Raw genomic sequence first — 12686 nt, 5'->3', positions numbered from 1 at the left:
AAGCTCTTTATTCCCCAAGTCTCACATCTGATTAAAATAATTCAAGACTAAGTTGTAAATGACTCATAACCCTTAATATGTCTTTCCACTAAGGGATATTTCTATTTATAACGAGTAGCTGGGACAAAATTGGTCTCCTGTGTTACTCTTCATTGCACAATTGAAGGGCTAGTAAGTGAAACAGGATTTGGTTTCTAAAGGCAGCAAAATATTCCATTACACCATAAATTTAATTTGCATGTTTTTGTTATTTTAGCAAACTCTATTCTTCACTGATGGTGCTCACTCCAGCACAAATATCTGACAGTTCTAAGTCCAACTTAATGTGGCGTGCAGTTTTAAATCAACCATGTATCCTGTGTTCAGCAACATATAACAGAGTACTGTAGGCTAAAAATTAGCATCCGGATATCTGTAACTATCAAACTTTCCTGGATATTTGAAACATTAGGAAGTGGTTCCTGACCCTTCCAGCTCATGGCCTAGAAACCACTAGATTCAAACAAATAATCGCTGCATTAACAATAAAATCTTCTAGACAAGGAGTCAAAAATTTGGAGACTACAGAGGACCGGATATAAGAAAACAACAACAACAACAACAACAACAACAACAACAACCCGTATCCCACTCTTTGGGGAGCTTGTTTTTAGCATTAGCCTATCATTACCAGAAAAGATGGTAGGCATAGCATGGCCAAAAGAAACATTTCAAAAGAACCCATCAGTTTGTATTAAAAAAATTTTTTTTAACATTTACTTATTTTTGAGAAAGAAAGAGAGCACAAGCAGGGGGTGGAGGAGAGAAGGAGACACAGAATCTGAAGCAGGCTCCAGGCTCTGATCTGTCAGTACAGAGCTCAGCGCAGGGCTTGAACTCATGGGCCGCGAGATCACAGCCTGAGCCAAAGTAGAACACTTAACCAATTGAGCCACCTGGACGCCCCAAGTTGTATTTTTTAAATATAAATTCTCCCTATTTTTTTTAAAGTTAGTGTATTATTTTCTTATCACTTCCCTAAGAAATCACCACAAAAACTGGTATTTATTCTCATACAGTCTGGAAATCAGAAGTCCTAAATCGAGGTGTTGGCACGGCTCCTGCCTTCTGGAGGCTCTAGGGGGAGAATCCATTTCCTTGCCTTTTCCAGCTTCTAGAAGCTTCCCTAATTCCTCCGTTCATGGCCCCCCATCACATTGCCTTTCCCCCCTGTGTTTCTGTCAGAGCATCACATCCTCTTGAGTCTCACCCTCCTCTCTCCGTCTTAGAAGGACCCATGTGGTTAAACTGCCTCATCTCCAGATGATATGAACATCGTTGGGAGGCCATTAGTCTGCTTACCTCAGTTGGCAATTGATTCAAGTTAGAAAAATAACATATGGAGTGAAGTGATACGAAGTTTGGTACTTCTTTAAAAATCTCCAGCATGTCTTTTTCCCCCTGCCCAACCCTCAAAATGGGTAAACAGACAAAACAAGATGGACAGTGATAAAAATTGGGTTATGTGCACCTGGAGGTTCATTGTTGTTTTTCACTACTTCTATGGAAAAAAGTTAAATTCCTCTAATAAAAATTTTAAAAACTAAGCAATATGGAGACTGTGAAAATACACCTGCAAGCGAGCTAGGCATGGCCCCAGACTGCCAGCCTGCTGTCACATAATGAGCACCTACTTGAGAAATACACAAGGACACAATCCCTGCAAATGGATTCACAGAACTCACATGCAGTTTCCACACATGCCTTGTGCTCCTCAAGGGCCCCAACATTCTGCTGATGTGCAAGTGTGACCTGAATTAACTGAAGGCTGGGGTATAACAGGGAGTATAAGCTGTTGAGACACACTGGCTAAGAGCAACCTCCATTCCATCCTCAAAACATGTGTATGTGTGTGTGTGTGTGTGTGTGTGTGTGTGTGCGCGCGCATGTGTGTGTTTACTCATCGTTCCCTAGCTGGTGGCTCTCTTGAAGAAATACCATATTTGTCTCTATAGGAAAGGTGTATACCAAAAAAAAAAAAAAAAAAAAAAAAAAGTGGGCATCTAGTGCAGGTGATTAAGCGAAGGGTCAAGGAAAGATATAAGCTAGTGATCTCTCTTGGAAAGCTGAAGTTTATTGGAGAAATTTTTATACACTGGGCTTCAAGATTTGGGGACTCTCAATGTTTCTGAAACACAGCTCTCACAAATGACAAAGGTCTCCATAATAATCCTCTGCCTCTAACATGCTACCTATTTCTTCCCCTTACTTATTCCCCCTAACTTTTGAAAAATCACCCTCTGCAAATTCTGATCTTGTGTGGGATGACTGTCCTGAGGGGCTTATGGTTCCATATTTTATCTATGTAGCCAGGGTATCCACATAATGCCTGGGATATAATGGGTGTTCCATAGACTCTGGATGAACTCTGAATGACTGCAGCCATACCCAGATAAACACTATAAACTGTCACTATCCAACATTGTTTAAAGAGCCCAGACACCCATGATCTATGTGTTTCTCATGGACTTTCTTCATCCACCCAGGGCTCCAATTCCCTGTTCCTTTCACAAGGAGGGAGCTGTCCAGATTCAGCTTCCAGAAATGGATGAAAGGCTGCTTCTAATCTGTGACACTCACAGATAATTAAATTAGACTCTTCTCAGTCTGGTGGGGAAAGCTATTTTATATTTTCATTAACTCCAAAGGGCCATTTCAATTACAGTCCCTGTTTGGTAAACAAGTTATCTTTGACTTACAGCCTTTACTTCTCTAATGCCTAGGAAATATGCCCTTTAAAGGGATGCTGATGTGCCACAGAAATTTCATAATTTGGTAAAAAAGTTATCTTTTGAAAGGCAGTTGACATTATCATTAAATCCAAAAGGAGCAAGTTCTTAAAAGAAAAAAAAAGGATCTGCTTCAGCATCTTCCATTTTGTTTTCCCGGGGTGTGTCTGTGGGTTCCTTTGTTGATTTTCTCATTTATTTCTCCTTCAAAGGAGAAAGCCAAGAGTGCTTTGAAGGAGGAAGACTGTTAAAACATAGGGAGTATCTGGCTTCAACACCATGTCAGCATTACCTAAAGTCATGCCCTGGTTCTAACAGCTATTCAATAATGTCAGACTCCATAACTGTATTTACTTTATGAAAGAAATATCAACATGTTTGCTTTCAGTTGGATTTGTCAAATTTTCAAGACTAAACAAACAAAAGCAAAAACGAATTTATTTTGGAGATATCTCAACATTTGTGTGACCAAGGACCAAGTGACAAATTCCAAAATCTACTTATCCTACTTTAGTTTAAATGCCTTCATAACTGCCCCAACTAGGAAGATTCTTTTTTTTTTTTTTTTCCTCTGACCTCCTGGAAGCAAAGAGGCAATGTAGTATTAAGAACATAAATCTCACTGCCAAACAGTTCTGGTCTGCATGTCAGCTCAGCTATTCACAGTGTGATCTTGAATGAGTTACTTATCTTCCCCATGCTTCAATTTCCTCATCTGTAAAATGGGGGTAATAAAAGTCCCTCTCCCGTAAGACCATTAGGAAGATGGAATCAGATAATGTGTATAAATGGCTTACAGTACTGTGCCCAGCAAAGATCAAGTTTTCAAAATGAGGGTTTCTCAAAATTTGGTCTGCATGTAACCTGCATCAGAATCAGCTGGGCTGCTAGCTCTAAGACCCAGTTATTCAAAAGTGCTAGGGGTGGCAGCAGGAACCTGCACTTAGAGCAAGGACCCCGAATAAGTCTTACGTGTACTATTGCTAGAGAACAACTACAATGAGTGTTAATTACCATCGCCATGATACCATAATGTATACAGCACTGTTCTCCACTAGTGATTTCTAAAGACCACTACCCTTGGATTCCCTGCCTCGATATCACTGTGGCACTCGGTAAAAATACAGATTCTTAAATCCCAAATCCACTGAATCCTGGTATCTAGAGATTGAGACTACACATCTCTATTTTTGCAACTTCTCTGGAGACTCTGATACACAGCCTGCCTCGGGATTCGCTGGCCCACACAACTCATTCTGACTGGCTCAAAGCCCTTTATTTTTTAACCATTTAGCCAGTGTCTATGCTAAATGTTGGTTGTAGAAATTGGCTGACCCGAAGACAGGTGTGTCTGCCCAAGTATACCTCTGAGCTATGAGGGGCTCTGCTCAGGGATTATCTCTCCTCATTTCTTCCTAATGTGACATCCATGAATATGTGCTTCCTGGATAGTTTTTCCAAACTTTAGTCACCCATGTACCATTTTCATGAATTTCATTGGTTCCACTTGTACTTTTATGGGATTGACTGCTAGCCGCTCATCCGATATCTATTCTTTTTCTTTTAAGCAAGAGGACTCCATAATTATTAGGAGTGACAATGTGTCCAGTTACAAAATTCTATTTCTGAGACCCACATTATCCTTCATGTCATCCCCTGCCCCCCCCCCCCCCCCCCAACGATCCCAACATAGACATGTCACCTGCCTTCACCCATTAAGCTTATTTACATATTCAACTTGACACTCATTTGGTTGGATGGCATATACAGACATGTCCTGCACTGAACAGGTCTCTTTTAGGTCTGCTGGTGTGCTCTTTGTAGCTGTCCAACAGGAGACAATATAAATGTTATTTCTGAGCAGAAAAGTAACTGTGAAAACAAGGCGACATGTTTTCCCTTCTCTTTCCAGTCTTCTGTTTTCTTCCTCAGATTTCCCTTCTGCAATGCACAATATATTTGTGGCCAACATGCTCCTTTCTGGAGTAAAAGAACCACAAGGAAAATTCCAAAGCCATCTGAATGTTCTACGAAAGCCCAGCAGAACTAAATGAGACATAAGAAGGCAGTGTTTCGAATGTAGTGCCATGTCTAGTGTTGAAATCCTTCCAGGTATGAACATTTTCAGGAGATCTTGGACCTTTTACAAAGGCTTTTACTTATACAAAATTACCTATATACTAATTAAGTAGGAGATCTAACTTCAGATATATAAAACGGTAAATATAGTAGACTATTAAGAACCTAAAAAAAAAAGGTGGCTTTCTGAAAAAAATGGTTTTGCCATTTTTTTTTCTGTCCTGCTTTCAGAACACATTCATTTGTTCAATAAACATTTATTTACTGTAACTTGTGTGCTGGGTACTGTGCTCAGTGCCTCGGTGCTATTTAATGGTAGTAAAACCCGGACAAGTGAGGAAAGGAAGAATAAATAAGCAGCAAATATAAAAAAGTAACTTTGGCAAGTCTTATAAAGAAACAAAATAGGTTAATATGATTTAAATATGCTACGAAATGTAACAGAAATTAGGAACAGTTCAATTGCTGTCCTCTGACAGTTCAATGTTCTAGCTCTGTGGAGAATTTTTTTTAATCTAAATTTTGGCTTCCACAATATTAATTATCCATTAGGGTCACTTGCAAAAGTACTAAGCATTTACTTAATGTTTCTAAAATAGGGATGAAAAGGTATTTTTAATGTTTATTTTTTTATTTTATTTATTTATCTTTTATGAAATTTATTGTCAAATTGGTTTCCATACAACACCCAGTGCTCATCCCAACAGGTGCTCTCCTCAATGCCCATCACCCACCCTCTGCTCCCTCCCACCCCCCATCAACCCTCAGTTTATTCTCAGTTTTTAAGAGTCTCTTATGATTTGGCTCCCTCCCTAACTTTTTTTTCCTTCCCCTCCCCCATGGTCTTCTGTTAAGTTTCTCAGGATCCACCTAAGAGTGGAAACATATGGTATCTGTCTTTCTCTGTATGACTTATTTCACTTAGCACAACACTCTCCAGTTCCATCCACGTTGCTACAAAAGGCCGTATTTCATTCTTTCTCATTGCCACATAGTATTCCATTGTGTATGTAAACCACAATTTCTTTATCCATTCATAAAAATATGGAACGCTTCACGAATTTGCAGGTCATCCTTGCGCAAGGGCCACACTAATATTCTCTGTATCGCTTCAGTATATGTGCTGCTGAAGTGAGCCTGGGATAAAAAGTTTTAAAGGACTGTATTTACTTGGATTTAATCACCTACAGTCTTTGAGAATATGTACTCAGCAAGCTTGGAGTCTACCAAATATTTTTAAAACTTGGAATCTGCAAAATAATATGGTAATTCTTTTAATGGATGGATGGCTATCCATCCATTCATTCAACTACATAAGAAACGCTTACCCAATTCCTGCCGGGGTCAGGCTTCAGGGACTACAAAATGATTAAGACTTCACTCTTACATCTGAGGGATTCATAATCTCAATCACATAAGAGTAGGTGACTGGAAATGCTGGAAGAGGAAATGTTCTGGGAGTTCCAAGGAGGGAGACATTGATGCTCCCTCCTAAAAGGAGGGTTGTGATAGAGGAGAGGTCATTTGTCCTGGAGTGGCAGCTGGGACTCTCCTAGTCACAGAAGAGGAGGAGGAAGGTACAAGAGGAAAGTAGTGGCACAGGCAAAGCTTAGGAACGGAAATAATACATCCAGAGAATGTTTGCCAGCTCTATGGGGCAAGTGTGTTGGTTGAAGAGGAAAACAGACATCACAGGAAAGAACAGCAGCGATGTGTGGCCACCCTTTAATCCCCACACCGAGGTGTATGAAACCACTAACAGTTTTTTACAAAACACGACTTCCTGAAACCTACATGCCATGCTTACATCACACCCATGGTCCAGGGTCTCTCCTCTTAAGCCAGGCAGTCATACAGTCATTGGTCCTCAGAAGACTTTTGGTGAGAGTTGTCTCTCCTGTGCCTGGACCGCAAAGACTAGGCCAACAGCTGAACCAGGGAACAAAATAACCCCTTCGATCCTGCACAGTAGACCTGGCCTCATTAGAACTGTTTCTGTATCTCCATTACCTCCTGTTTTAGGTTCCGTATCCTGTTTGTACTGCACGTGCATCCAGGAACCACCGTAAATGTTTTCCGTAACAAGGTCATGAATTCACGCCCTTTATAGGGTTGTGTCCCATGACTTTATCTGAGCCCTTGATTTTTTTTTTTTTTTTTTGCCATGTGGGGTGGCTGAAGAAGAAGGCTGGCAGAAGAAAGGTGGGGAAGGCATCCGGCAATCCACAGAATTGGCTGTGATGCTGACACAGATGCTGGCCCTGTGGCAAGAATGTGATCTACATTATTCTCGCTTCTCTCCCTTCTGATCCCTCACATCCCACTCTCTCTGTGTGCCTTTCTCAACTTGTAGCAGGAATCCCTTACTTCTTTCCAAGGCGGAGCTCAAGGTGCTAGCTCTACCCCATTAGCTACTTTTCACTAATGCTTCCCATGTTTAGCCAGTGCTTCCCACTCAGGCAACAACCTGGACTTTTGTGTGTCCCCCTAACTTGAAGCTCATTCCCTTTTGCTTTTCTTGGCCTCCTAGATAAAGATTGTTTTTTATAGACTGGCCCTAGCACTGACCCTCAAATTAAACCCTCATGCCTAGAGGCGCCTGGGTGGCTTAGTCAGTTAAGCATCAGGTCATGAGCCCTCAGTTTGAGGGTTCAAGCCCCGCATCGGGCTCTGTGTTGACAGCTCGGAGCCTGGAGCCTGCTTCAGATTCTGTGTATTCCTCTCTTTCTGCCCTTTCCCTGCTTGCGGTCTGTCTCCCTCTCTCAAAAATAAATAAACATTAAAAAAGAATGTGAAACGCTCATGCCCGTCTCAGCATTATTCTACTGGAATGAGCTGTATGTTTTCATTTAACTCTTCTCCTGTAGCTCCAACTTCGCTCTGTGGTAACACCCACATTTTATTGAATGAGTATTCCAGCACTAGATATAAAGAGTTTGCTTTGTAAGAATTTCTTTGAATTTTAATTTAAGCATATGGTACATTATCTCCTTGGTGGATCTGAGTATGTATTTTGCAATTGAGGCTATGGTTTCTTATAACTTCAGTGCGTTTAAGTTGCCTTAATAATAAGGATATTTACATTTGTAAGTATTTACCAAACACCAGGCGTTACTTTATAAGCATTATCTTATTAAATCCTTAAACAATCCTGTGAGGTACGCAATTCCTATCCTCACTATAAAAGTCAGAGATCTTGAGGGGCTCCTGGGTGGCTCAGTCGGTTGAGCATCCGACTTCAGCTCAGGTCATGATCTCACAGTCTGTGAATTCGAGCCCCGTGTCAGGCTCTGTGCTGACAGCTCAGAGTCTGGAGCCTGCTTTGGATTCTGTGTATCCTTCTCTCTCTGCCCCTCCCCTGCTCATGTTCTGTCTCTCTCTGTCTCAAAAATAAATAAAAAAACATTTAAAAAAATTAAAAAAAAAAGTCAGAGATCTTGAGTCCCATACCCAGTTTACACAACTATACTTTAGTGTTTGTTATGCCACAATACTCTCTTGTTTGTTACTGGTGGACACACAAAGGATGCTGGATCCCCAACATTTAGAATGCTTAGTATGGTCTAGGAAAGACCAAGTGGTAATACATTATAACAGGAAAATCCCTCCCTGAGGAAGAAGACCACAGTTAGAGAATAGTTTCCCTCTATGTTCTCCCTCATTGGAAGCAGAGGACCAGGAAGCTCATATTTCTGCTGAGTAGTTGCTCAAGACCAGATCACTGGACTCTAGGCCAGCTTCAGGGGCAAGAGGCCTGTGTTTAGAAGGGCCTCATGCTTGGTTTACATGCTTTCTAATGCTGTCTTGAAATTCTTAATAATTTTTGAACGAGGGGCCCCACGGTTTTACTTGGCGGTAGGTTTCAGAAATTGTGTGGCCAGTCCTGACCACTCTGTAAGCTCCGTAAACACAGCCACCGTCTGTTTCGTTCACTGTTGTAGCCCTAACACCCAGGACAAGTCTGGCACAGAGCAGGTGCTTTGTGTGTGTTTGTGTATCCAGTAGTCCCCCCTTATTTGCAGTTTCGCTCTCTGTGGCATCAGTTACCTGTGATCAACTGCAGTCCAGAAGCAGCTGGCTCTCCTTCTGAAGTGTTGTCAGAGGTCAAATAATAATAGTCTGACACTAGGTCACAGTGCCTGCGTCATGCCCCTTGCTTCATCTCATCACATGGGCATTTTCTCATCTCACGTCACAAGAAGAGGGACATAGGACCAGACAATAAGAGTACAGGACAATATGGTATTTTGAGAGAGAGAGAAACCATATTCACAGAACTTTTGTTCCAGAATAGTTATAATTGTTCTATTTTATTATTAGTTGCTGTTAATCCCTTACTATGCCTACATTTTTTTATTTTTATTTTTTTAATATAATTTATTATCAAGTTAGCTAACATACAGTGTATACAGCGTGCTCTTGGTTTCGGGGTTAGAGTCCTGTGATTCATCGCTTACATACAACACCCAGTGCTCATCCCAGCAAGCGCCCTTCTCAATGCCCCAGATATCATGTTATCACTCATGTGGAACTTGAGAAACTGTGCCTAATTTTTAAATTAAATGTTATCACAGGTATGTGTTTATAGGAAAAAACAGTTTCTATAGGGTTTGGTACTATCTGTAGTTTCAGGCATCTTAGTGGGGGTTGTGGAACAGATCCCCCCATGGAAAAGGGGGGACTACTGTGTGTGTGTGTGTGTGTGTGTGTGTGTGTGTGCGTGTGTGTGTGTGTTTAATTTAATGAAAGATTGGACTGAAGCAGAAGCCAATGAGCTACTCAAGAAAGTCCACATTTTTGGTAAGAAGTTCATATTGGATTGAAGGTGGGAGAGTCTAGAATGTTTAGGGAACCAGACAAGAGTCCTTGGCTTTTACCAAGACTATTAGACAGCAGGGCATTGGTCTCAAAGGGAGTGACCTGAGAGCTAGATCCCTGTAGCTTTCGGAGACAGGGTTTGGACTCTACTAAGTGGTTGAAACTGCCCTCACCACCATGAGTCACATACTTGTACTCATATTGCTTATTTGTACCCGTGTGTGTGTGTTCACCACACAGTGAATCACTTGTCTGTCTGTTTGCTTTCTGTCCCACTTCTTGCTCTTCTCTGCTGTGATGGTTAGTTTTATGTGTCAACACAGCAAGGTTATGCTATCCATCTACTCAATTAAACACTCATCAACGTGCTGCTGTGAAAGTATTTGTAGAAGTGGTTTAGGTCTATAATCAGTACTGTCCTCTGAGATGCCTCTGATGCTCAGCACATCACAACCCCTCTTCCTCCCGCCCCTCCACGTGGACCCGACCTTACTCTCGCCAACACGCCCAAAACCACGAAGCACACCCTGAGGGCTCCAGTATGCCCTGCATTCCTTCCTAGTAAACCCCACACTACACCCACTAGGCCTAGCCTGCGAGTGTTCCCCATGATGGGAAAAAAGGAGATTATCCTTGGCAATCTGGGTGGGCCCCATCCAATCAGTTAAAAGGCCTTATCAGCAAGACTGAAGTTTCTCAGAGGAAGAAGAGGTCCACCCGTGGAGTGCAGCTTCAGGTCCCGCCTGCAACTCTGTCAGTGGTCCAGCCTGTCCTTCTCAGTGGTCTGTCTTATTGGTTTCAGATTTGCCAGCCCCCACAATCACATAAGTCAGTTCCTTGAACTAAATCAATCTCTCTCTCTACCCCCACCCCCACCCTCCAGCCGCTGGCTTCAGGAATAGAGTAAACAGCTGTTCTCTGTGATACTCCTTCCAAAATCATCTGGAAAAATAGTATCTACCTTGAACATAATAAAATCAGTTCACTATATATCACTCAGGGTCAAGCAATACCTGGTAGTTCAGAGAGGACTGAATATATGGAGCTGGTAACAAAGTCTTTGGAATAGCTGGACAGCCAAAGTGGGAATGAGGAACCAACCCTGGGGCAGCAGTCGTTTGAAGCTCTTCTGGTTGTCCAGCTGACGGGACCAAGAGAAGGTAGTGATGACGGCAGAGCTCAGGAGTGGGGAGCTTCTGAGGACCAGAACAGGAGGCAGAATCGTGGTAGGACAATAGGGAGCTTGGCCAACGGAAGAAGGGACTGGCAAGTAGGAGCTAGAACCAGACGAGGAACAGCTACTCCGGGAGACGGTTATCCAAAGAAGAAATACCTTGGCTATTCCATGTTCCCACCCTCCAGTTTCTACCTATGCCTCACATTGTTCTAATTTAAGTAGATAACAGTATCTACAGGAAAACTGAGAATCAAATGAAGTATCATATGAAAAGGAGGAAGCATGGTTAGCACTACATAGAGTATTAATAGGAGTACATGTGGTGAAGTGCACACTGTTATTAACAGTGTACTCATTTTTTCTCTCTATCCATATTAAGACCTGAGGATCAAAGACATACATGCTATTCTAGATAGACTTTCCAGAGAGGTGTAGCAACTCTGGGACCTCCTTGCTCTCTGCCAGGAAGGAATGTCTAAGGATAACACTGGATCCTCTGCTGGCCCTGCAGGGCTCATCAGCTATGAAATGATATCACTGCCATAGCAGCATATCCTTAACCAAGTCTGATCCCTGCTACCCCTGTGCTAATCATGTGTTTCAACTGCACACGACAGCACTTCCGATTCCCTGGAATGGGTTGTCTGTGAGGCATTCTACTTCCTTACAGGAAGCATCTGCAGAGGAGAGCATCACACAGAAGGTACACCATAAACAGCCCGACACTCAGCATCATGGAGTCTGAAACACACTTCTGTCTAGGATTTTCCTGGGTCTCTGGATCATCAGTAAGTTTTGAAAATTAGCCAGTCCAAACTCAAGAACATCCTTCTTGTCTTTTCATCATTCGCTTCCCACACTTTATTCCTTACAGCATCTTCTTATGTGCTTTTCATTTGCCAAACGCTGTTGGATTTAGTCCGTTGCATTTCCACCTTAGAGAATCAGTGACCTTTTTCATTATACTCACTTTTCCCCTCTATCCATCTTAAGCCCTGAGGATCAAAGGCATACATGCTATTCTAGACAGATTTGCCAGAGAGGCATAGCCACTCCGGGACCTCCTTGCTCTCTGCCAGGAAGGAATGTCTAAGAATAACTCTGGCTTTATACTCACAATGTGGGGAGTGTACGGTTTTGGGTAGAAAACACATTAACCATGACAACACGAAGGGCTATAGATGTATTGCAGCTGGTATCAACAATTGCTCTGTTTTAGGAGTCTGTAAATACACTCATCCTGACCTCTTTTGCCTCCTCATACAAGCCTCGCCTCCAACAAATTCTGGAGTCCTCTCCAGCCTCATCCCCCTGAGTGTCCTACACAGTCCTGTCTGCACTCTTTTCTCTCCCACCCCCACAGGAACTCAGTTCTCTTTACATCTGCATGGCGTGCAAAGAGGTGTGACTTAGGTTAAAGGAAGCGGTTTCCTTAATAAGCAAACATGTGGTCTCAGTGGCTGCAAAGATCCATTCTCATTAAATTAAAATTGAAAAAGGGATCATCCTCTTGACAACGACGACGATGACAATGATGGTGATACAAGTAAAAAAAAAATACCCATAGACCACTTGAGTTTAGTTTTACTATTTTCTCATTAAGAGAATATTATGGAACAATCTCTTCCTACTGCTTCTATTACAACAGTCACTAATTATCTACAGTTGACCCCACTCATTAAGAAAAAACTAAGTCCCCTATAACACAGATTTTTTTTTTAAGTGAGAAAAAAAGGCTGAAAGCTTTGCTAGAAGGCTACTCAGACAAAAAATAGAAACTGTCCTATGTCAGACTAAGAAGCTAAGCAATTTTGAAAAATCCATTCACATTGGAACAGGACATC

General features: G+C 41.9%; 1 protein-coding gene and 1 pseudogene across 1 annotated transcript in view; both read right to left on the bottom strand.

Moving 5' to 3' along the window:
* Nucleotides 1-12686, bottom strand: part of SNTB1 (syntrophin beta 1) — a 230513-nt gene that overhangs the window by 40945 nt on the left and 176882 nt on the right. The gene's annotated exons all lie outside the window — the stretch shown is intronic.
* On the bottom strand, nucleotides 5886-5984 carry LOC125925022 (uncharacterized; annotated as a pseudogene).

Source organism: Panthera uncia, chromosome F2 (genome assembly GCF_023721935.1).
Source record: "Panthera uncia isolate 11264 chromosome F2, Puncia_PCG_1.0, whole genome shotgun sequence".
NCBI lineage: Eukaryota > Metazoa > Chordata > Mammalia > Carnivora > Felidae > Panthera > Panthera uncia.
The sequence above is the reverse complement of the archived record's forward strand: the minus strand, read 5'-3'. Positions and strand labels throughout refer to the sequence as shown.